At 55.6% G+C, this 25,173-nt stretch overlaps 1 protein-coding gene across 6 annotated transcripts in view; it reads right to left on the minus strand.

Annotated features, from left to right (window-relative positions):
* Positions 1 to 23,153, minus strand: part of MTUS1 (microtubule associated scaffold protein 1) — a 120,893-nt gene extending 97,740 nt beyond the window's left edge. Inside the window, exons 1-5 of one of the 6 annotated variants that reach the window (XM_036762906.1) lie at positions 22,970 to 23,153; positions 21,850 to 22,080; positions 21,040 to 21,238; positions 18,048 to 18,248; positions 3,292 to 3,323 (exon numbers count right to left, since the gene is read on the minus strand). The gene's annotated coding sequence lies outside the window, so the exon portion shown is untranslated. Of the gene's footprint in view, positions 1 to 435; positions 603 to 1,061; positions 1,080 to 3,291; positions 3,324 to 18,047; positions 18,249 to 21,039; positions 21,239 to 21,849; positions 22,081 to 22,969 lie in introns of those variants that run through there. The other 5 variants (XM_036762907.1, XM_036762905.1, XM_036762908.1 and 2 more) reach the window with 5 other exon arrangements.
* Between the last annotated feature and the right edge of the window lie 2,020 nt (positions 23,154 to 25,173).

Here is a 25,173-nt window from a genome sequence, read left to right on the forward strand (position 1 = left end):
TTCAAAGACAGCGCCCTCTACTCCCTGCCTCCGGCCTGCTCAGGTCAGGGGGCAGAGCATCTGTGCCCCCGTCCCCAGAGCCAAGCAGGGTGAGGGAACAGAGAAGAGAAGAAACATTTATTAAGCACCTACTACGGGCTGCCACTGCGCTGCAGATTCACAAATAGCGCATTTGCTCCTCGGGAGACGATGGGAGAGAGGGAGGGGAAAAGAGGAAAGAGAGGAGAAGAAAGGAGAGAAACGGGAGGACAGGGGAAGGGGGATGAGAAAGGAGAGGAAGAAAACGCCAGCAGAGCAGAGAAGGGCAAGGACCATGAAGACAGAGGGAAGAGCAGGGGACAAGCAGGGAGGAAGAGGAGAAAGGGGAGGAGGAGAGGAAGAGGAGGAGCCGCAGACACCGCACTCCCTCCTTCCTCGGCTCGCTCACACACTCACCCCTTTGGGGGCCTCACGTAGGGGTCCAAGTTCAAGTCCAAGTGGGGCAGGCGCCAGGAGAGCCCTGGTGGGGGGGGGGGGGGTGCCGTGCTCCCGGTGCAGAGGAGCTCCCCGGGGGGAAAGTCTCAGTGGGTGACCGCCTCCGTGCTCAGCACTGGCCGCTGCGCAAGCGGGCGGGCAGGGGGCCAGCGGGCTGGAGCCAGGAACACCCCGTTCCCCGCCCCCTCCCACAGAGGCTGAGGTCTGGGCTGGCCCAGAGAGGGCAGGAGGGCGGCCGGCGGTCAGAGTGAGCCGCTTAGCGCAGCCCCGCGAGCGCCAGGGCGTCCGCCTCGGGCTGTGCCCTCCCCTCTCCGCCTGGGACCCTTCCTCTTCCTCAGCCCTGGCAGCCCCAGCTGCTGGGCACCCCCACTCCTCTCCTGGGCTGGCCCCAAAGGGGAAGCCAGCAGCCCTGGGTGGCCCAGGCACCGCAGTCCCCTGCTGCACAGACAGCTGTCGGAGCACCCCTTTCTCTGGGGTAGGGATCACTTCCCCAGCCCGCCCACACACACTCAAACCCCCGCCCCAACCAATGAGCAGGTACCGCTCCTTTCATCCCCAGGCATGTCTGTCCCCAGCAGCCCACATACCGTAGGTACTCCACAGAGGCATTCCGATTGGCTTTCAAAGCCTTCGCACCAGGCGACCCGGCTGAGGACTTTATATCTGATCCTTAGAGGTCACAGAGTATGGTCTAATTTTATCTGGTACCGTAAAGAGTGCCTCACTGAGATTGGCCATACTAGAACCCTGGGTTTCTGGCCTGGGGCGGGGGACGGGGGACGGGGGAGGGGGGAGAAGGCCTGCTGGCTCACTGCACTACCACGGGGTGCTAACCAGATGATGGTCAGACCCAGGCTCTCATGATTCTAAATTGACCACAGCTGAACTAAGTACACTGGCCCACCAGCCCTCTCCCACAGGGCGCCCCAGCTTCCTCCTGCCCTGCCCCATCCCCAGAACAGATCGGGGCCTCCCTGATCACAGGCAGCAGGGACATGAAGGTACCAAGTTCACTGAGATCCTGTTTGTAAAGCCCTCAGCACGGTGCCAGCACCTAGTAGGTGCTCAATAAATGCTGGTTCCCTCCCCTTCCCCTCCCAGCCCATACACAGAGCTCAGTGGGTGGCCACCCAGGCACCAGACTTCCTCTCCATTCATCTCCAAAGATGAAAACAGCCCCTCGACAGCCCCCCCCACACACACACACCACCCCCCCACCCCCCTCCCAGCTTCTCAATTCTTCATAACCCAATAACAAGCCTTCAGATCAAACACCAGACCAGGGAAGCTGGGGAAACCAGGCTTCGAATCACCTACTCAGGTGAGTAAACAAGTTTTCCAAACCCAGAATTTCATAATCACTTCCTCCCCATTCAAGGCCCTCCGAGAATTTTAAGCACACCCACAAAGGAAGTGGAAGAAGGAAAGACTACAAGAAACAAAAAGACCAAACCCCACGCTGACCCAGAGGCTAATTCCTTGAAAATCACTAAAGTTAGAAATAGATAAATAATTTTTTTAAAAGAGGAAGCAGAAAAAAAATCTTTAAAAGAATCTTTTCTTAAAGAATGAAGATTTACAGAATCTGTTTCTATTAAGGAAAGTAATCAGCTGCCCCACCCACTCCAGAGCTATCTTATTAAGAAACAGCATAAAACTGAAATACTACCAGCTGTCCACCTAGTTTCCTATGAAGCCGTATCAGGAAAAACCATTTTTTAAAAATGAAATATATTCCTGACATCAAAATAGTCTAGGAAACTGCCCTTCGTCCCCCTGCCCTGAAAGGTCATTCACGAAGGTCCCTGAGAAGGGGAAGAGAAGAGGAAATGTGCTGGAAAACCCTGAGCTTCAAACAGATGGCCTTCCTTCACTGCCCGACTCAAGTGCCACTTTCAGTATGGACTGGTGCCCTCCATGAAGCTCCCTGAACTTCTCCTAGGCCTGGACCTGCCTGCTGTGCCTGGCACTCATCTGCCCCCCTCAGATGGGGAGCAGATGGGGAAAATCGAGCCCTGCTCCCCAAATCCATGCATCCCCTGCCCCAGCACCTCATCCATCCTGTAGCCCAAGTAAAGAACGGCAGAGCTGGCAGGGACCTCAGAGGCTTTCCAGTCGTTCCTCCCACCCCCACCCCCCCCCCCCCGCCCCCAGCCATCCCTGCCCGAGCCTGCCCTGTCCCCCACCTCCCAAACAGGCCCCTCCACTCTGGGATGAGCCCAGTGGTCGGCAAGTACTTCCTAGCATGGAGCCTCTTGGCCTCTTCCCCAGTATTCTGCCCTCTGGGACTAAGCAGGGGAAGTCGAATCCCTCCTCCTCAGGGCAACCCTGTAAATACCTGAAGTCAGCTACCATGGGCTGCCAGAGTCTTCTCCGAGCTAAGCAACCTCAGGCTTCTAATCCAATCCTCAGAGGCCAAGGACTCAAGGCCCTCCTGGGGACACCCTCCAGTCTCCAATCCAGGACTGGATTGGACACACTCCTGCTGGGGAGATCTGACCAGGACAGAGCTCAGAGGACCTCTCACCTCCCTCTCCTAAGAAGGTATCCAATTTATTGACTGCCCCACCACACAGCTGGCTCCCATTGAGCTGGTATTCCACTAAGAGCCTCCGGTCCTTTTCTAAACAAGTGCAATCTCAACCCCAGAGAGTCAGCCTTTTAAATTCTATGCCATCCTCACCTTAGCCTATCACTACTCTTCCCTCTCCACACCTCAGCCCTGCATTCTTCCCAACATCTGTCTCCTACTCAGGAGCCACCGAATTCAGGCTCCCAACAGTGATGACTGAGGACATTACAAATTCAAACTCTCACCTCAGCCAGGCTCTCACTGCAGCAAGGCAGTCCTTTAAAAAAAAAAAACAATTAATTAATTTTTAGATTTCAACATTCACTTTTATAAGATTTTGAGTTCCAAACCTCGCCCCCCTCCCCAAGATGGCAAGCAATCTGACATAGGCTATACATGTACAAGCACATTAAACATATTTCCACATTAGTCATGTTGTGAAAGAAGAATTAGAAAAGGAAAAATCCATAAGGAAGAAAAAATAAGAGAGAGCAAATCGTCCGCTTCAATCTGTAGACTCCCTAGTTCTCTCTCTGGACGTGGATGGCATTTTCCATCTAGAGCCTTTTGGAGTTGTCTCAGATTGCATTGCTGAGAAGGGCTAAGTCTATCAAAGTCAGTCATCACACGGTGTTACTGTTACTGTGGACAGTGTTCTCCTGGTCCTGCTCCCTTCACTCAGCATCAGTTCATGAAAGTCTTTCCAGGTTTTTCTGAAATCTGCCTGTTTATCATTTCTCACAGAACAATACTATTCCATTACATTCATACACCACAACTTGTTCAGCTATTCTCCAATTTATAAGCATCCCCTCAATTTCCAATTTTTTTCTTCCAGAAAGAGCTGCTATAAATATTTTTATACATGTGGGTCCTTTTCCCAGTTTTACGATCTCTTTAGGATACAGACTTAGTAGTGGTATTGCTTGGGTCAAAGGGTATGCACATTTTTATAGCCCTTTGGGCATAGTTCCAAATTGTTCTCCAGAATGGTTGGATCAGTTCACAACTCCACCAACAATGCATTAATGTTCCAATTTTCACCACATCTTCTCCAACATTTATAATTTTCCTTTTCTGTCATGTTAGCCAATCTGATAGGTGTGATATGGTACCTCAGAGTTGCTTTAATTTTAATTTCTCTAATAGTGATTTAAAGCATTTTTATATCACTATAGATAGCTTTAACTTCTTTCTCTGAAAAACTGCCTGTTCATATCCTTTGACTTTATCAATTGGGGAATGATTTGTATTCTTATAAATTTGACTCAGTTCTCTTATGTATTTTAGAGATGAGGCAAGGCAGTCCTTTTATTCCTCTCTACCTGGTTCCCTCTTTCATTTCCTAGAGAAACCATTCCAAACCTTCTCTTCCTCAAGCCTCCCACCCCTGTGCTCTCTCAGCCGAGGACCTCCCCTCTTACTTTACTGAGCAAACTGAGGACTGTGGACAGGAGCTCTCCCTCTCTCTCCTCCCATTCCCTTCCCCTCACTACCCCCTGCACTCCCCCCACCCCGCCCCCATTCTCCTCCTCTCCTCCAGGATCTGACAAAGAGATGGCTCTTCTCCTGCCCAGACCAATCCTTCTATTGCCTTCTGTCTTCTCAGGAAGGCTGCACTCATGCTTACATTCTGCCATATACTCTCTCTCTCTCTCTCTCTCTCTCTCTCTCTTTCTCTCTCTCTCTCTCTCTCTCTCTCTCTCTCTCTCTCTCTCTGTCTCTCTCTGTCTCTCTCTCTGTCTGTCTCTCTCTCTCTCTCTGTCTGTCTCTCTCTCTCTCTCTCTCTCTCTCTCTCTCTCTCTCTCTCTCTTTCTCTCTCTCTCTCTCTTTCTCTCTCTCTCTCTAGCTCTCTTGCTCACTCCTTCTCTGGCTCCATCTGCTTCTCTCCCCTCCTACCCACCACAAATCTTCACCCTTTCCCAATCATTGGTTCTTCCCCTCCAGCCTTCAAATGAGTCCAATTCTCTCCCATCCTTAAAAAAATCCTCAATAGACCCTCCCACCCCTCCCACCCCTCAGGCCATAATCCCATCTCTTCCCTTTCTCACTGGACCCATTAAAAAAGTTAAGCCAGCCCTAACTTTCTCGGTATCCTTCCCTCCCACTCCTCAGGGCCCCCCTCCAATCTGGCTTCTGACCCCCCAACCACTCCCAAGGCCCCAGTGATTTCCCCATCTCCACATCTGCTGGCATTTCCCCCCAAGTCTCTGCTGCATGCGGCACTGCTGCCCACCTTTGCTTCCTGAAGACCATCTTCACTCTGGGTTTGCAGGATGGTGCACCCTCCCGGCTCTCCTCCTACCTGGCTGAGTGCTCCCTCCTGGTTTTGCTGAAGACACCACCCTCTTTCCAATCCCCCAGATTTACTGCCTCAGTGTCAAACTCTACTGCCACGGCATCTGCCTCTGAGCCCTCTCTCCTATCTGTCCCCTTCTGTCTCCTTCCATGGCCAGCCCCCCACATCAGCCCCATTCATCAGCTCTGCCCTGGATTACTCTGTGCTGTGTACATACCCAAACATAAACTTGTTATCTCCCCTGCTAAGTTCTCTGAGGACAGGGTCTGCCTGGCATCTCCACCACCAGTGCTCAGGAAAGAGCCGACACAGAGTGGGGGCTTGGGACAGAGCCTGGCACAGACCGGGGGCTAAGACAGAGCCTGGCATAGACGAGGTGGGCTTGGGACAGAGCCTGACACAGACAGGGGGCTCAGGACGGAGCCCAGCACAGACCCGGTGCTTGGGATGGAGCCAGCACAGAGTCAGGGCTCCACTGACAGTACCCTCTACATTTTAGCTCAAACGGTGGCCTTGCTGTTTCCTGACCTAAGCCTCAACCTTTCACCTGGGAGCCAAGGCCTGGAATGTAATCCCTCCCTAGGGCAGATGCAGGGGGCAGGAGGCTGCCTCCTACAGGAAGCCTTTCCTGATTTCAGGTCGTTAGTGTGGTCGGTCTCACGCTATCTGGCATGTACTGTGCCAAATGTGCAAATGTGGTTTCCTCTGTCCCCCCAACAAGCAGACTATAAGCTGCGGTCCTGTTGCCCGGGTGCTTGGCACACAGTAGGCACTTACCAAGCAGCCTAGTCACACTACTTGTGGAGAGGCCTGAGGGGTCCCCGAGGGATCCTGCAGCCTGGTCACCCAGGGCAAGAGTGTGAGGATTGGACTGGAGAGGAAGAGAGGCTGGGGGCAGAGATGCCAGGCAGGGAAGAGGGAATGGGGCCTGAAGCAGGGTGGGGACGGCAGAGGGAAAGCTGTCTCTAGCCTTGGCAATTAATTATATTACAGGGAGGAAGGCAAGAGTCCAGACACTGGGAGGAGAGACAGGCTTTGAAGAGATTTCAGGTGTAGAGCCAGGAGGGGCCTGAGAGTCCATCCATGAGGGGGCCTCCCCCCTCACTTTAGAGGTGAGGAAACGGAGGCCCACCCCTTTGAAGTGTCTAAGCCAGGATTGGATTCCAAGACCAGCGCTGCCTTGACAAACTCAACCATCACTGATTCTGCTAAGATGTGTCAACAGGACCCAATATACAAGAGATGGTGGAGCAGCTGCTGCTGACCAGGGAACGGGGCATCATCTCCTAGCCAGGAAGAAGTAGAGGCTTGGGGGCTACCCACCCTCCCTGACAGTGGGCAACCCCTCCAGCAGAAGCCTCAGCCCCTGAAAATCCTTCCTTGGCAGAAAACCTAGGCTGACCCGCAGGAGCTGGGGGCTCAGCCCTGTGCCAGGCACTCCGCAGGGGGAGCCTGGAAGGCCTCCTCTCTAAGCTCAGACTTCAGGGACAGACCTGAGAGCTAGTATGGAAGGAGGGGGCTTGGCTGGGGGTCTCTGCTTGCTTCACTCACCCCACCATCTCTCAAGGAGATCCCATGATCCACACCCAGGGCCGGCCAGGGCCGAGGCCACTGCCTCTTCTCCGCCGGCACGATCCCGGGCCAGAGTTGGGTCTGCGCTGTCCCGTGGCCCAGACTCGGGCTCTTGGGACACCTCCTTCGGCTCCTCCCAGAAAGCTCGGGCCAACGGAGACTTTGCTCAAAGGGCCCATTTGTCCGGTGCCTTCAAACAATGCTCTTCTGTGACATCAGGCAGCTTGAAAAAACAAGTCGTGCCTTTCCCTTTCTGTTCCAGGGCCTCCTGGGGCTTCCTGCACCTTAGAAACATCCCAGCAAGCTCAGTCTTGGCCAGAAGACCCTTGCTGGGGCCCCCAGAGCCAGTAAAGCCTCATGATGATCAGCTCCTAATTATTAACCTCCTCCTCCCTAATTGGCAGAGTGTGGCAAGCACATGCGAGCTCGAGCGCGCACGCACGCTCGCTCTCTCTCTCTCTCTCTCTCTCTCTCGCCAGCATTGCTATTTTTAGGCCTCTGGCTTCCAAAAGGAAGAGCTCTGCCGGACCCTGGCCCCCCCTCCCCTCCCTGCCTTCCCTTAGCCACCCTGGCACAGGGCAGGACAGCCTATGAAACGAGGGTCTGGAAATTTACCCAGGCCCCCAAGGAAGGGGCCAACAGACCCCACGGCAGCCATGGCCAGAGCACCCAAGCTCCATCTGCGGACAGACCCATCAGGGAGCATGGAAGCAGCCCAAGCCTCCCTGTGGGAGCCACAGGTCATTGGGAGCCAAGGTCAGCAGCAGCGGTGGCAGGGCGGCAGGCAAGGGTGGCCAGTGTCTGCTGAGCCTCTCCTGCATATGGGGCCCTGCTGGGCTCCCCCCTCACCAAGTCAGTGACACGGGCAGGACCTTCAGTCCGAAGAGAAGAGAGACCTCAAGATCCGGAGAAGGGAGAAATCACCTCCCACCGGCAGCATCGGCCAGAAGGCTGCAGGCCATGGAGCAGGATCACACCTGGCCCACACCATCCATCACCTTCTCCCCGCCGTCATTCACACGCCTGCCAGGTGCCCTCCCTCCTTCCTCGGGAACAGGCTCGCTGAGACCTTCAAAGGCTGCAGAGTGCCCCCATCGGAGCCTCAGGACAGCCAGTGACAGAGGAAGCCAGGACTGTGACCACCTCACAGATGAGAGGACGGGCTCAAAGGGATCAAGCACTTGACCAACATCACCCAGTTCAGAGACAGGACTGGAGCCCAAATGTCTGTGTCTGTCTCCCCGCCTCCCACTAAGAACAGACGGACGACACCGGTCAGGGTCCACTTGGATGGAGCACTGGGCCTGAGTTCAAATCCTGCCTGAGTGTGACCCTGGGCAAGTCACTTAACCACTGTTTGCCTCAATTTCCTCAACTCTAAAATGGGGATTATAGCACCTGCCTCCCAGGGGTGTTGTAAGAGTCAAATGAGGTAATGTTTGTAATTTAGTTTTGTTTGTTCACTCGTGTCTGATTCCCTTTAACCCCATCTGGGGTTTTCTTGGCAAAGAAAAATGGTTTGCCATTTCCTTCTCTGGCTCATTTGACACATGAGGAAACCGAGGCAAAAAGGGTGAAGTGACTTGCCCAGGGTCACATAGCTAGTAAGTGTCTGAGGCCAGATTTGAACTCAGGTCTTCCTGACTCCAGACCCAGCACTATGGCACCCCCCAGAGGCCCTCAGAAAGGCTGAGAACTTGCAAAGGGTCACACAGCCAGAAGAGCAGCCAACCTCAAAGACCACCGTGTTTCCATTACACCTGATGGCCTCCATAAGGGGTTCGATGACGGACCAAGGCTTTCTCTCTCTCTGTCTCCCCCCCAAATCCCCACCCCGCTTTCTCTTGTCTCTGTCTCTTTATCTCTGTCTCTCTCTATCCCCCACCCCCTCTCTGTCTGTCTCTGTCTCTCTCTCTCTATCCCCACCCTGCTTTCTCTCTCCCCCCACCCCCGCCCCTCTCCCTGCTTTCTCTCTGTCTCTCCCTCCCATCTCTCCCATTACAGACAGCCTATATGGGGTGCTGAAGTTAAGATCCCACGGTGGGAGGGAGGGAGGGAGCAGACGAGGAGTCGGATGGGTTAGTGTAAGGGGGAGAGGGGAGGGGGCAGAGAGCCACCACTGGCCAGCCGGAGATCCTGACTAATGCGTCTAGAAGGCAGAAGTCACGTTGCCCGGCTCATGGGCGAGCTGGGAGGAAAGCCACCAGACAGAAGTGGTTCCTGCTAGGTTGTGCCGGCTGACGGCGAAGCCCTCCAAGAGGCTCAGACTTTTTAAAAGAAGCACTGACTAACCCAAAGAATCTTTGATGAGTAGGGGGTCAGGGAGGATCTTTTGGAAACCTGGAATCCCAGAATGTGAATGACAGAAGGGAGCATCTGGTCCAGGGACGACATATTTTGCAGATGAGGAAACTGAGGCCCCCTTCCTCCAGCTATTCGGGCACCTCCCCTGACCAATGCCTTCCAACCACCATCAAAAAGGACTGATTCCTTTGAGCTGCTTTGGGCCAGTTACGCATCGATTCAGAATCATGAAAAGTGAGAATTGGAGCCTTTTGCCTGAGCTATCCCTGCAAAGGGCAGTGTCACCTCTGCTCGAAGACTGCCACGGTGGGGAAGCCACCACTCCTGAGACAAACAGTTGTGTCTTGGACAATCAGAATTGTTAAAGAGGCTTATCTATTAATAAGTCTAAGCAAAGTTGCTGGCTCTGCCCTGGGAGCCCAGAAGACCCAGGCCAATCTGTCCTCTATGTGTCTGCTCTTCTGATCCTTCTAGAAGGCTAGTCCTCCAACTTCTCCCCATGCACTCAGCATTCCCGGTCCTATCCATAGACCTCCTATGGGCCCTCCTCAGACACTTAGCCACAATGCTTGGGATGGAACAGAATTCTCCCACTGAGGTCTGAGGCAGACTAGACAGGACTCTCACCTCTCCAGGAAAACCAAGTTCCCCCTCACCTCTCAAGTGGTCTGAAGCCACCGTTAGCGCCTCAAGCTGGTGCTCTATGCCAAACAGCCCCCCCACCCCACCGCCATTCACTTGGGAAGGTGCTTATCAAATTCAACTGGAAGCCCTTACATTCGCTACTATTCACCTTATTTAATTCAGCCCAGTGCCTGTCAAGATCATTTTGGAGGCTTACTCTGTGGCCAAAGTTGGCTCTCCCAGCTTGGCATCATCGACGCTTTATCCAGGACATTAATAAAAACGTTAAACGGCCTAGGGCCAGGCGCAGATCCCTTGGGCACCCCACTGCAGACCTCCCACAACACTGACGTGGAACCACCAACAGCTGCCTGTGTCTCACTCTCCGTGTATTCCAGTCTAGTCTACATGTCTCCAAGTTCTCCCTAAGAGCTGACCCAGAGGCTGAACAAACGCTGGGCTAAAATCAAGGTAGGGTCTGTCTACAGCACTCCTTAAGGCTTCCCTTCACCTCTGTGTCCTCATCTGTCAGTGGGCATAAACCTGCCTCCCAGGGTCGTGGTGAGGACCAAAGGAGATTTTGGTGAAGCCCCTGGCCAACGCTGACGTGCTACGGGATGGGAGCTCTTTGGGAGTCCCCTGACCTAGCGTCTGAGATCACTCTCAGAAAAGGGCAGGGGGTGGATCTGGCCTGAGGTCAGCGACTCCCCTGGGAACAGCTTCTGTGGGTGTGGGTCTTCCTACCATACTAGCTAGCACTTTGCAAAGGCCTTAGTAAATGCCTGCTGACTTTATTTGCCCAGACATTTAAATGGGCCTGCTCAATTGGGCACTGGAGATAAAAAGACAAAAAAATAACCATTTCACCATTTCCAGTCCTCAGAGAGGTTACATGAAGGGAGAGAAGAAGCCTCATCTAAGTATATGCTAAATATGAACAAATAAATCCAAGTTGGAGGGGGGAGAGGTATCAGCTTCTAGAGGGGCTGGTATCAGGACAGAGCCCATGGAGCAGCGGGCATTGGGCTCAGTCTTCAAGGATCAGGGATTCTAAGAGGGAGAGACAAGGAGGGCATCTTTTCCAGGCATGGGCACAGCCTGCCCAAAGGCAGATGAATGGAAGGCCCCAGGAGCCGGTGAGGAAGCCTAGAAAGGTCGGCCGAGGCAACTCCCAAAGGGCCTTTGAGATGGACAATCGACCTGGGAAGAATGGTAAGGATGGCCAGATAGCTGAACCTCATAAGTAGGGCTTTGTGACTTCCTCCCACAGAAATACCCAAAGAGCCCAGTGCAGGTGTGGTGTAAGGAGAAGCCAAATTAAAGCTGGAACGTTGTAGGCTTTCCTCAGACCTGGAGTCACAGGGACACTTAAGTGACCTGGGCAGCCGATAGAGGGGGTTATCCAGAGAGATTGTGCCCAAACCACCTTCTACCCTAGAACTCAGAACCTAAGTTATATCATTTAGCCCTATCCAAAATGAGGGAGGCACCAGGCCCGTCCCATTGGGCTCAACTGGAGAGACTCAGAAAAAGGTAAGCGGAGAGGAGAACGTGCCAGAGGAAGTTGGAGCCAAAGTCTAATTCCCTTCCTAAGTGAATGAATGGATAGCACTTATTAAATGCTTGCTGTGTACAAAGCATTGTGCTAAGCTCTGAGGAGACAAATGGAAGACCAGCCCTGTGTCAAGGTGCCCCGCTCCTGACTGGGAGACGGCACATAGAGGTTTTCTCTCATGGACAAAAACAAAGAGACAGAGAATGGTGAATGAGTTGTCAGTGGTTACCCAGACAGGCAGGATTGGAACCCAGGTCTCATTTCCCATGCTGCCTCTAGGGCCCTGAAGGCCTGCCCCTAGAGAAGAAGGGTCTGCCTTCTTGGCATCAGAATTTAGAACTAGGAACAGAGGGCTGGTAGCTACATACAACCCAATGCAGTTTTGACACCAGGAAAAAAAAGGCTTCAAGAGAGAGTTGTCCAAAGGTCATGGGGGTGGAGGAGAGGAAGGGGCTTCTCCGCAGCGGGTGTCTGGGCAGAGGCCCCAGAACCACAAAATATCAGGGGTGCCAAAGAGGCAATTTTTGAGGGTATGGGTTGGACTGGATGACTTCTGAAACTATGGGAGAGGCAGAAACCAAGGGAACAGAAAAGCTCATTGAAATGAAATCCCCTTTCCTGCTGGGGGCTGGGGCAGAGAGCAACTTCTAAAATGAACACCTTTAGCACGTCCCAGCCCCAGCCTGGCCCATTCCCTCAGGGCTGGGCTAGCTGGCTCCCCAGAGTTACAACATGTCTTCAAAGTCCACTTGGCTGAAATGAAATAAATTTTCCATTCCGACGGTGCCAAGGACACATCGTGCACCCGAGGGAGAGCCGGTTCAGCTCCTCCTCCCTCAGCCACCGCCTCCTCCTCCTTCCCACCCCCCTGCTCCCCAGGAAAGGCCAACTTCCTGCTACCTGGTTCTTGACTAAGGTGCCCAGGTGGGACTCTTCCTCCAAAGGTCTGAGCTTCTGATCCAAAGAGTCACATTTGGCACCAGTCCCTGCCCAGTGGCCCAGCTTCCATCTGGCCAAAAGCAGCAGCCTGGAGAAAGCTGGCCAGCCCTAAAGATAGCATGTTGGACATTCCTACCGCTGCTGCCTGGGGCTGGAGAGCTCCCTGACCTTTACCAAAGGGGAACCAAGGCCCAGGATGGAGGGAGGAGGATTCCTCCTGCTTCTCATCGGCCCCTGGCTCCCCTTCTCTGCTCTTCACAAGCCTGGGCTGCTTCCAACTCCCCCCCTGCTCCAGGGCCCTGCAAATCAGCAACAGAGGACAAGGGCAATCTTGCTTTGAAGGGGAATCGAGGGGGCAAGTGGTGACAGGCTGGAGGGCCCGAGGCTTTGCCCCGCACTGAAGGGCCAGGGGCCTGGACGCCTCCTCTGATGCCCCAGAAGTCAGGAGCCCGCGCATTGTAAAATTCTGTTTTCTGGACTAAGTTAGACAAAGAACAAGCCCTGACCCATCCTTCCAAGCTATTCAGCTCCTCTCCCAGCCCTCCTCCTGGTACTATGCAAACTCCCTCAAGTCAGGGGCTGTCTGGCTTGGGTTTGTATCCCCAGAGCCTCTTCGCACAGTGCTTAGTACACAGTAAGCACTTAATAAGTGCTATCCCATTCATTCCTAAATGAATGACTTCCCTCCCATTTCAACAGCAGTGGCAATCGTTTAATAAGCATTTATTGAGTGCCTACTGTGTGCCAAGGGCTGTGGGAGGTGCTGGGGGGTAGAAGTAGAAATTCAGAAACAACAACGCACAGGAAAACCCCAGCGGCAGACTCGGCGAAGCGTGCCTGCAAGTCCGCTTTGAGGAGAGACCCAGCTACTTGCCTTCTCTCTCTCACTGGGCAAGGCCCCTCCCCAGATCGGTAGCCACCCTGTGAAACAAGGAAGATGCGCTAGGCCACCCCTGAGGTCTTCTCCAACTCGGCCGTGACCATCTCAACGTTGGACTGACTGGGCGCCGGCAGCTGGACGCCCCACGGGCAGCATCGTGCCCTTCCTCCCATCTGCCTCAATGCCCTTCGTCCCGTGAGGACGAAGCTTGGCATCGTCCTGGGCTAACTTTTTAAATTTCATTTTTCTGAGTTCACCACTCCCTCCTCCCCCCACCACACCTCACACCTAATCAGTTTGTAAATGGTCAATTCTACCCCTTCAGGGGTCTCTCACATCCTTTCCCATCTCTCTGCTCACACAGGCCTAGCTCAGGCCTTCCTCACCTCTCCCCTGGCAACAGCCTCCAGTCAACACAGAGCGGCCATTCCTAACACACAGGCGTGCCTGACCCACCAACCCCCCTCCTCCTTGGAGGCAGTGACCAGCTCCTCTGCCGCCCACCTCCCCATTCTCTGAGCCAGCTGTATGCCACAGTACTCCCCTCCAGCAAACTGGCCATTTCCCACCTCCCTGACTTTGCCCAGATGGTTGCAGAAGCCTATGATTCCAGGCATCCCACTTTCCCTAAAGCAGACATGTGAATTCTCTGATGAAACAGGAGGGATGACAGACTCGGGGGTAAAACCGATTTTTTTTGGCAAGGAGAGGGTGGTTTTGTTTGACTCTACATGTTTGTAACAGGGGATTTTGTTTTCCTTTCTCTCTCAACTGGGGGACAGGAGTCCCAGGCTTGACCCTCCAGGTAACTGATTCAACATGATTCCGTCCTCTAGCCTGGAAGCCTCCTTGGCCCCTTGTCCAACTGGCCACGCTCTGCCAAACCTCAGCCCTAGAACCCTCCCACCTGTGGCCTTCTCCCTCCCCACTCATGCTGACCACCCTCTCCTCCTGAATTTTCTCTCCTGCTTCTCCCATCGCTGGTCTGACCACTCACTCCTTCTCAGACATGTCAGCTAATTGTCCATCATCTTCACCTGCCCCTTCTTTGTGCCGAGATCCCGAGGCTCCGTCCTGGGCCTCTGTTCTCTCAAGGCACTAAGGCTCGGGGCCTCCATCAGCCACCACAGGCTTCACTGCCCTCTCTAGGCACACAACTCCAGGTCTCCTCTGCAGTGCCAGGCTCTGCCCCGGGCTCCAGGGCTTTATCAGCAGCTGCCAGGTGGAAGGCTCAGAAGAGAAGTCTTCTCAGCTTCGAGCCTGTACCTTCCCCTGGATGCCCTCATCCTCCCAGTCCCCCAGGCCAGTAACCTCAAGGTCCACCTTACCACATCACTGTCCCTCACCACAGGACAAACCAATGACCATGCGGTCTTGAGTCTGGCCTCAGTGGCCTTCACGCCACCCCATCTTCTCCACCCCACGGTCCTCACCTCAGGGTCTCCCTGCCTCTGTCTAACCCCACCCAGCTTCCCCAACGGCTGCCATTTCCATTAACTCCCAGCTCCCTTTCTCCCCTCCCCTGCTCTAACTCCCCCCACAGCAGCCCTCCCTGCCTTCTAGTCCGCTCCCAGCACCCCCAGCACCCCCTTTTACAGCCTCACATCACCCCCGAAATGAGGCCGTTGGCCGTTCTCCTCTCTCCACATCCCACAGTCCCTCGGCATCACCCCCACTTTCTCCTCTTTCCCTCACGGCTGCCTGAGGTCAGTCCCCCCCCGCATGGCCTCGGTCCCTCCTCTCCAGCCTTCTCCTACACATGGTCTCCTTCCTCTTCAGCCTCTTATAATTTCTTGGTTCCTCCACTGTTGCCTTCAAAGACGGGCAGCACGGTGGTGGCTCCTGGATAGAGCACGAGGCCTGGAGGCAGGAAGTTCAAATCTGGCCTCTGACACTTACTGGATGTGTGACCCTGGGCAAGTCACTGCGCCCTGTGGGCCTCAGTTTCCTTTTCTGTCAAATGATCCAGAGAAGGAGATGGCAAAGCACTCCCATATCTCTGCCAAGAAAGCCCCCAACGGGGTCACGACCGAAAACAACACCGCGACACAACGTCAAAGACGCCCACGCCGTCCTCATCCTTAACCAGATCCAAAGCTCTCCACTAGGCCCTGGCATGCCCCCTCAGCCACACTTGTAGAGCACAAACAAAGCCTGTCTGCCATGGCTCTCTCCCCTTCTTCTCCTCCTCACTACCTGTAACCAGGCCGGCCTCCAACCTCACTGGCCTGGCACTGGCCTTCTCCTTCCTCAGCCCTCTCCATCCCTCCGCCCATGGGGCTCTCTTGCCGCCCTCTCCTCTCCTTGATCCATTCCCCTCCTGCCGGGCTGACTGCTCCTTCTCGGCCTCCCAGGCCGGCTCATGGCCCATCGCACCACACCTGTGGGTGCTCCCCAAGGCTCCTCTCCCCTTCTCTCCCTCCAGTCTCTCACTTGTTAGCACTGCCGTAGATGACACAGAACTCAGTCTCCCCAGCCCTAGGCTCCATCCTGAGACTCAGTCCCACATGGCCAGGTGCCCATGGGCATTTCAGGGCAAATGTCCCTGAGACATCTCAAGCTCAACATCCCCCAGACAGATGTTAGAGCTCTTTTCTGTCCTTCATCGGAACACTCCCTCTTCCAGACCTGCCCATATCTGCTGAAGGCACCGCCATTTTCCCAGGCCTATAACCAGCACCTTCAGATCCTCTCCCCCCTCACCCCACACATCTAACCAGTGGCCAAAATGTTGCTTTCTAATAACTCCATGATTTCTGGAAGCAGAAAAGGAACAATAGGCGGTCTGGGTTTCGAATGGCAAACCGGAGGCCCCGTGGGCCATGGGGGAGGTGGTGCCCCACCCTGGCCCTCCATTTTCCCCGCTTAGGTCCCCCACAGACTCATAGGAGCCCACCTCTCCGGCCACCTCATCGCTCCCCAGGCAGGCTAAGATTCCACCTTGCTAACGAGGGGCTTTCTATGACCCAAACAAATCCGTATGATCTCTCCAATTACTGTTTTACTGCTGGCTTTGGTAAATAGCTCTGCTCACAATCTGTGACTGCCTCTGTGTGATGAGTATCTGGTGGCAGGAGAGCTGAGATCACTGCTATTTGAGCCGCTATTCTCCAGGTTTGGGAAAAGAACTCTCCCCCAGAACGACCAAGGAAAGGAGCTGTTCTGGACCCCCAGATCTAAGCGTGTCCCCAGAATTCAAATGTCTCAGGTATGATGGCTAGACAGAATTCCATCAATACCCTTCAAGAGCAGAGGAGAATGAGGGAGTGAACTCCCCGTCACGGCCGTCCGCCAGCCCCCCACAAAGAACACGGCACAAAACACATCGGTCTATAAGCCCCTCTTACACAAGGGCTGCCATAGGCTGCCTAAACCACAGGGAGCTTGGGCCAATCCACTGACACACACTGATTGAGCACCTTCCATGTGCCAGCCAAGCACCGGGGATCCAAAGAGAGACAAAAGACAGTCCCTGCGCTCAAGGGGCTCAGCAAGCAAACAAATAGGTGCTAACAAGCTGCAGATGGGATAAATAGGAAACCATTACTATTCATATGGTCTCCCCTTTCAAATGAAATCCTCTTGAGAAGTGAGAGTGTTCCTTTTTTGTTTTTGTACCCCCAAGTGCCTAGCCCAGTGTCTGGCATAAAGTAGGCATTTAATAACTGACTGGCTTTACAATCTCTCTGCAGGTTTATTGTATACACAATCTCCCTTCACACGCTCTATTTAACAACCAGCTCTCCAGAGGCAGGAGGGGCCAGTTATAGCGCACCCTGACAGGAGCTCTGGGGACAGCTGGCCAGGCAGAGGAGTGAAATCAAGCATGTCACCAGGGAAAGGCACAGGCAGCCCCCCCCCACGCCAGGCAGACCTAGGGGAGGACATGACGGATCAGCCGTGCCCTTTATCACTCGCTATGGGGAAGTCACACCAAGGGGGTCCCCGAGGTCCCCTCCAGCACCTTACTGACTCCAGCAAGCTGAGTCCTAAGCAGGCCCCTACAGCCACCGCTAATAGTTTGTGCACCACTCACACCCATACCCCGAGTGCTTCTGAGGCATGCTGCACTCCAGCCCAGGTCCAGTCTGGAATTAGAACAGCCTCCCCAAAGAAGAAAGAAGAAGTACCGCTGAGCTGGAAGGGCTGGCTCCAACCCTTTCTCCTCACCCCCTCCCAGTCCAGGGTCCTACCCTGCTCCTCAGGCCTCACTCAAGAGAGCCCAGGAAGGAAGCTGACTGATTACACGCTCAAGCCGCCTGCCCAGGAGGGGCCCAGCCCCAGGCTCCGGCCATCACTCGGCACCTGAGCTCTGCCAGCCTTGCGGATAGACCCCAGTCACCCAGGGAAGCCCAACCCTGACCCGAGTCACGGAGCCCCCGCTCAACCCAGCGCTTCTGTCCAAGTGCCATCCCCCACCTGTTCTTCCTAATTAGGGGTTTCCATCCACCCTGTTTCTATTTCTTGCCCCCAGAGCTGAACTGTCCAAGGGAATGGCCATCGGAGGGGCAGCAATTCTGTATTATTGCTTCTGGGTATTTCTGCATCACGTCCCGCTTTAGGAGGAGGCCCCTTGAGGGCAGGGACCTTGTTCCTGCCTTCCTTGGTATCCCCACATCAGCGCCCGGCACATAGTATGCACTTTAATAAATGCTCATTAGCTAATTGACTTCCATCCAGCATGCGGAGCCCAGGAGAGCAGAAGACTCAGTGATCAGGACCCAGAGGTGGGAGCCAAGCCGCCCTCCCTCCCTGACCACCCTCGTGCAGCAGACACAAGGCATATGGATCAGCCCTCTGCAAGAGCAGGCACGGAAGCAGGTCCCACCTTGTCCCCAGCTGGAAGGGGAATGATTTGCTGGGGTTAAATATTTCCAGGGCTCCTGGTCGTTCACAGGATCAGGTTACCATCCAACAGGTGGCTGGGACCCACAATGGCAAGGGATACTGGGACTGGGGCACAGTCACCATCAGCAGGAAGCCGCCAAACGCTTCAGGCTCTGCCCGGCCAGGCGCCGCTTCGGGGTCACTGGAGGGTGGCAATATTTTGGACTTTGGAAGCTCACCTTGGCAGATCACCCATTTACACAGAAAGTTAAACATTAAATTGCTTTTTAAAAAAGGCAACCACAAATCTCTACTTTCCCGTGGCTAATCCATGCCCTCTGCTCCAAGCCAAGGGACCTGCCTATGGCTTCAGGGCCCTGAGGGGATGGCCAAATCCCTGCTCCTCAGAAGGCCGCCCCCCCCACCCTGCTCAGTCTGTGCCCAGCACCTCTGCATGGAATGAGCGTGAGACAGCAGGCCAGCCCAGCCCTCGCCTACACCTCAAGGCCACCCAGACTGCGTCACGGGAGGCTGGGGCACAGCACCACCAGCTTGCACAGATTGTGTTCCTAAACCTTCCCTTTCTGAGCGCCCAAGAAACCCCGGGCCTGCCTAGCTCCTTCAGCGCCCAAGAAAACTCTGCCCAACAAACACAAAAGCAAGCAGGCCTTCCAGGTCCAAACACAGAGAGAGCACTGGACTCAGGGTCAGAGAAACCTCAGATGCTTACTGTGACTGTGGGCATGTCCCGCCCCATTTGGTGCCTCCCAGCTGTCAAATGAGAACCTGATGGCCTCTAAGGTACTATCCGGCTCTAAACCCGGGCCCCTTTGCTCAAAAGGGAACCAACGCTCAGGCCTGCTCTAAAGTGAGTTCATTTACATTTCTAATTCACTTGGCAAACAAGGTTAGGATACAACTCATCAGAGAACCCCCAGGGAGGCCAACATCTTCATCTATGCCCGGACACAGTATAAGGTGCAGACAATGCCAAACAAGGAAGGAGCACCACACTGCCGGTGACAGACAGGCCAAATCTAAGAAGATGAAGTCTGAAGACTGAGCCTCACAAGCACAGGAACGGGGAGGCACAGCTGGGTGGCAGCCTGCCTGACAAAGATCTGGAAGCCTCAGTGGACTTCCTGCCCCTCAAGCCAACCTCAACATGCAAGGGGAGAAAAAGCTGGGCAGACTTGAGGATGCTTTAAGAGAGGTATGAGGTGCAGGCCAGGCCCCAGTCAGCCCACACCTGGGGGGCTGAGGTCAATTCTGGGGAGGCTGGGGTCAAATGGGACGGGAGGGGCCAGAAGTCATGCCCCAGGATCCCTGATGGAGTGAATTAAAATGGTCAAAAATGAACTAAAAAAGTTTAACCTAGAGAAGAAATGAGGGGGGGGGGCAGGAAAGACCATGGGCTCTGGGGCCACTCCAGAGGCACTGCCTCCCCTCCAGCCTCCTTGGTGTCCTCCATTGTCAGATCAGAGGGGGACCAGTTACTGCTTAACATCCCTCCTCATTCCTATTACATGAGCCAGGCCTGAATTCAAATCCTGCGTCACATACTTTAATAGCTGTGTGACCTTGAGCAAGTCACTGAACCCATCTGCCTAGATTTCCCCATCTGTAAAATGGAATAATAATAGTGCCTATCTGCCAGCATTGTTGTAAGGACTGAATGACATGTTTGTAAAGTGCTGACTTAATACAGTGCCTGGCACACAGTAGGCACTTAATAAATGCTTATTCCCTTTCCCTCCCCGTATATATGTATAGCTAGATATAAACAAATTGTTAGTTGTTTTCCTATTTGGAAATGGCTGAGAGGAGCCACTCACCTCCCAGGGAGGCGGTTGTGGGGGAGGGGCCTGGGGAAGGGAAAAAGCCCTGCCCCGGGAACCAGAGGACTTGGGTTCAAAACCTGCCTCTGATGCTTATTTACACGTGTGCCCTTAGGTCGTCCCTGACCCTCTCCAGTTCCTCACTGGTCAAATGGGGGTCGGACCAGAAGGCCACCCCTTGTTCCCTCCAGCCTCGGTCTCCTGATCTCTAACATGAGGGGGGTTGCCTAGACGACCTCTGGGCTTTCTCCTCCCTCCTACTCTCAATCCCTGGTCCAGTACTTGTCCTTGGCCAAGTTGGTCCCAGTCTGTGCCCCCGGTCCCTCTGTGAAATGGCGGGGCTGGCCTCTGCCGGCCCTCCCAGCTCCAGGCCTGAGATCACTGGGACCTCGCTTCTCCGAAGGGCTCCCCCAGCACCTGGGTTCCTCTGCTCCTCCTCCATCTTTGTCACGAACAGGCCTCACCTCAACTTTCCTTCACTTGCTTCTAACGTACCTACTTGTGTGCATCAGAGAGTAGGGTTTGGGTCTTATCGGCCAACTGGACTGACGGAGGTTCTGGCCCAAAGCGTGCCTCTCCTCCAGCCCTGGACTGTGTGCTGGAGGAATGAGAGGCAGTCCGGGCAGCTCCCGAGCGGATCATTCTAGAAAGGAGCTAAGCAGGGCTTGGTTATTGGCCTAAAGGACCGATAAGAAGCTGCTGGCTGTGGGCTCAACACTCTCCTTGCCCATCCTCTTTATCCTCCGTCACGGCTTCCCTAGGATGCTGGGGGCTACCACATTCCTCACTGGGAGGCAAAGTCCACCAGGCTTGGGGCCCAGCTCCGAAAGCCTCTGCTTTTCTACCATGGGAATTTGTGTGGCCTTCAAGGATTCAGGCTAGGACTCTGGGGGAAGAAAGTCAGAGCCAAAAACGGCAGTCTTCTTGTGAGTCATATAAAGGCCAACCATCAGAGAGGAGGGCTCTCCCAGAGGGACCAGCCACGGGGCTGGACGGGTTGTTCCCAAGAAAACGTAAAGCATTCCAGGTCCCAGAAGATCCCTAGCACACAGGGTGGTCAGAATAAGAATAACAAAGGCTCGGCCCCAGGGCCATGGAGGCCTTATCTAGGGCTGGGAGGGAAGGCAATCTTCACGTGGCCATGGGTGTACTTACAGTGCAGTCAGTCACCTATGGAGGTGGGAAACCAAAGTTCCAGAGGGGTCACACAAGTTGCCGGATGGAGGAACCTGAGTCTTCGATGGCAAATCCCAGCAGGCTTTCCACACAGCCTCCAAGGTTTCTGGGAGGACCAAACACTTGGGGGGAGGGGCAGGAATGGGTGGCAATCTGCTTCACTGCAGAGAGCAACCACCTGAAAGAGATCACACATCTGAGTCAGTTCGGAAGCTCCCACAGAACTTCTTTCTAGATCGAAAAGTCAGCTTCAGGCCAGCCCAGGTCCAACTGCCACCAACACACCAAAGCCAAGCAAACCAAGCCCTTAGGCTCACTTCTGGGGAGGGTTTACAGTTTCTAGCTAGGTCTTAAAGGCCACACCCCAAATCTGTCTCTCTCTAGCCTCAAGCCAGGGCTCTGATCCCAGTATGGATCAACAGGAGAAAGTCATTCAAGGCTACAAAAAGCCCAGAAGAAAGGAGCATTCTCAGGACTCCAAGGATTCCTTCCCAATTCCCAGGGCCTCAGTGTGCTCATATGATCAGTGGGTGCTCTTCCAGCAAGCTCAGGAAAGCTAAAAAGTCCCAGGCACTGCCCCAGCACACACCTGGGACAGCTCGAGGGGATCCAGGACATGCACAGTGGATGTCAGGTCACAGCTCTCTAGGCTGGCATGGAGCCAGGTAGGGGGCCTCTGCTCTCCGGGAGCTGACACTCTCCAGACCTAACTACTGAGGTGAGGAGTCTCCGCAAGGGCTGGCATTACATAGCAGGCCTACGGTTTGCAAAGCACTTCCCAAATCCTACCTGGTTCTGTCCTCATACCACGAGGGATGGGGTGGGGTGCCGGGGAATGTTGTATCCGTGTCCCACAGCTAGGATAGTCTGAGGCTGCATTTGAACCTAGGGCTTCCTGACTCAGATCCAACAGTCTGGCCACCTTCCCTTAGCAGCACACTCTCCTTGACAGGGGGATTCCGGAGGCATAAAAGAGTCAGGGCCTCTCTCTCTTCATTAAAGGGAATCCTGAAAGCAGTCCTGGGGGTGGGGAGACACAGCAGACTTAGAGACTGCCAGACAAGGGCCAGAATCTGGGGGACCCTGGGCAGCTGCTTGGCCTCAGTGAGCCCCTCTGTAAAATGGGGATCATAACAGACTCCAAGAGGAGGACCCCTGCCTGGGACCCTGAGAGCATTAGCAGGGCAGTGGAGGCAGAGGGGGCCCGTTGGTCACTAAGACACTACTACAGAAATGGGAGATGGTCCCATTTTGCAGATGCAGAAACTGAGGCAGGGAGCAGTGCCTGGCCCAGCCCATCCCTGTACACACACTCAAAGTCAGCTTCAAGGGCTGTGCCGGGCCCCTAGCCCCTTCCCCCAACTACAGGAAGGGAAGGAGTGAGCTGGGAAACTGATCATCGGCTTAACTGCCGGGTCCCACATGCCCCAGATTCCTCGTTAATGAGGCATACCCTGGCCCGGTCCACACACATGGTCTCCCCTCCCGGGGCTGGCAGCAGGGGAGCCGCGGAGAGGCGCCCCCGCCCACTTCCTGCGTTGGCTGCGTGCCAGCGGGCTCCCGGACGCGTGTGTCCGCCAATGCAACTAGGGCTCTGCTGGCGCGGACCTCTCCCTGGACAGCTGGGTAAACTGAGGCTGGGAGGGAGCACGGCTGTAAGCCAAGGTCTCCCCTGGAGGTGGTGGCCAGGCCGTCTACCCCTTGGCGACGCGCCCAGGGGAAGGTGTCCTCTCCTCCCCGTCCCACGCCCCGTGCCCCCAACACGCGCGAACACACTCCCACGCACGGAACCCGAGGCAGAGCGCCCAGAGCCGCAGTGCGTCCCCAGGCTCGGCCCCAAGCGCGGACGGAGTCACTGGCTTCCCCTCCCTACTCGCCTCCCACCTCCGCTCCCCTGCCCTGGCCGTACCTGGGGGCTCGCGGGGCTGCCAGACGCTCTGTCCTTAAGCTCCGGAGTCCGGGGCCCAGAGCTCAGCCAGAGCGGGGACCAGGGCCGGGCTGGCCGCCGCCGCCCTCCAGCCGCTGCCCCCGCCGATCCCAAGGCGTCCAGCCGCTCTGGGGGCTGCCACGGACTCTAGCCCTCAGCCCGGGGTCACTCCGTCCGCACCTGTGCGGCCTCGGCCGCCCCGCCCCCATCCCGTGGCCGGCCTGGCCCCGCCCCCAGGTCCTCCTCCCGGGGTCCCGCCCCTCCGGGTCAGTCCCCCGGTGTCCCGCGGTGCCCGGGGCTGGGCTCGAGCCTTGGACTTGCGTTTCTTGGGATCCCGGATCGCCGCAGAGTTGGGGCTGCAGCCCGGCGGCCCAGAGACGGGCATGGCCCGGCCCAAGGTCACCCAGCAGCCGGGCTGGACTCTGGGACTCCCGCGCTTGGAGCTTGGCTGAGACTCCTCTGCGCTCCCTCCCGGGCCGGCTCGGCCCGGCCTGTGCAGGGTGCCCAGGGGCAGGGCCAGTGCCAACTGGGCGGAGCCCTGACCCTCAGGTAACCCTGAGGGTCAGACCCAGCCCTCTCGTCCCGTCCCAGCCGCCCATTGTCTGCGTGCCGGGGAACCTGTTTGACTTCATTTTTCCCAAGAGATCCACGTGGAGTGCTGGGGGGGGGGGGGGGGGGGGAGAAAGCCCAGCCCTGAGCTGAGGGCGCAGGGATCCCTGGGGCCCCTGGCCACCCGGGGCTGGCGCCCACTCTTGGGGTGCCAGTAGACGCTCCTGACACCGAGAGCGGGGGCTGCCAGCAGCCTTCACCTGGGCGCCTCAGAAGTCACAGGTGCCCACTGGGACAACGCATAGAGCAAAAGTTCAAAGCGCCAGATGAGGAAACTGAGGCCCAGAGAGGAGATCCTACTGGCCCAAGGTCACACAGGCAGTAAGTGGCAGAGGATTTGAACCCAGAACCTTTAACACCAAACCCAGCAATCTTCCCCCTGGGCTTGCCTTCACTTGCTAGTTGGACAAGTCCCTTTCACTCTCTAGGTATCAGTGTCCCTCTTTGCAAAACCTAACACCGTTCAGCCCTAGCTCCAGAGGTAGGGAGGGTCTCAGCCACCCTCTGGTCCAGCCTTCTCGTTGGACGGTTAGGGAAACTGAGGCAGAAGTGACTTGTCTAAGCTCACCTGGCTTAGGCACACCCTTTACAGCTCCAGACCCTGCTCTCCTCTCCCAGGCACCATCAGCCCCCTTGGAGCAGGGGTCCTTGGACTTGCCCCAGGATCTTTCCCAAGGGTGACAGGAGAGGAGGCCTCCATCTGTTCTGTCTTCCAGTTGAGGTCTAGGAGCTGGGCATCCCATGGAGCTACACGCCAGTCCCTCTGTTGTTTTCCTTTGACAGGAGATGAGCATTATGAATAACCATGTGGTTATTAGTCCTCCCCGCCGCAGGCCTGACTCACTCCCCCCCTGGCATCCATTCTGGCACCTCCCTGCCCCACTGGCATCCAGGCATTGCACCACCCTGAACAGCCAAGTTCTCCAGGCTGGGGGCTTGCTCCTCACTAGACCTTGAGTCCCCCGAGGGCAGGCGCCAGGCTTCCCCTCAGTGCCAATAACGGCACCCTATTTGGGGAGCCTGGATGGCCCCAGCAACCACAGGTAGGGGTGGAAGAAGAGGAGCCCACGGCGAGCCGGTGCCCAGTGAGCACCTCCCAGCCCTCTTCTCCAAGGGTCCTAAAGCACTGTCCTGGCAGGCGCCTCCCTCGGGGAGGTCACCCTCTGCCTCCAATGCCAGGCCAGCCTTGCTCTGTGAATCTTAGATTGCAGACTCCCAGGGTTCTGCCTCCCAGTGCTCAGAACACAGGGCCCCTGCTAACAAGAGAGAGAGAGAATCAGCTGTCCTGCTCTCCTCAATGGCAGCAGCAGCCTCCAGGCCACTCTTGAGAACCCACTCCCAGGCAGGCAGGCACTGCGGGTGTTGTTTGTGACACGATGCCACACTCAGCCTCCCCCGGACCCAGCAGGGGGAGCATTCCACTAGGTCAGTCATCTTAGGAAGAAGGCCCTCTCAGAGAAACTGAGGCCAATGCCACACCCTTGCTTTGCAAGTAGCCCCTCTACGGAAATGCCAGCCCTGGGCATTTGACATTTTATGGCTCATCGTCCTCTGAGGGCAGTGACTCACAGCTGGGT

Source organism: Trichosurus vulpecula, chromosome 6 (genome assembly GCF_011100635.1).
Source record: "Trichosurus vulpecula isolate mTriVul1 chromosome 6, mTriVul1.pri, whole genome shotgun sequence".
NCBI classification, from domain to species: domain Eukaryota; kingdom Metazoa; phylum Chordata; class Mammalia; order Diprotodontia; family Phalangeridae; genus Trichosurus; species Trichosurus vulpecula.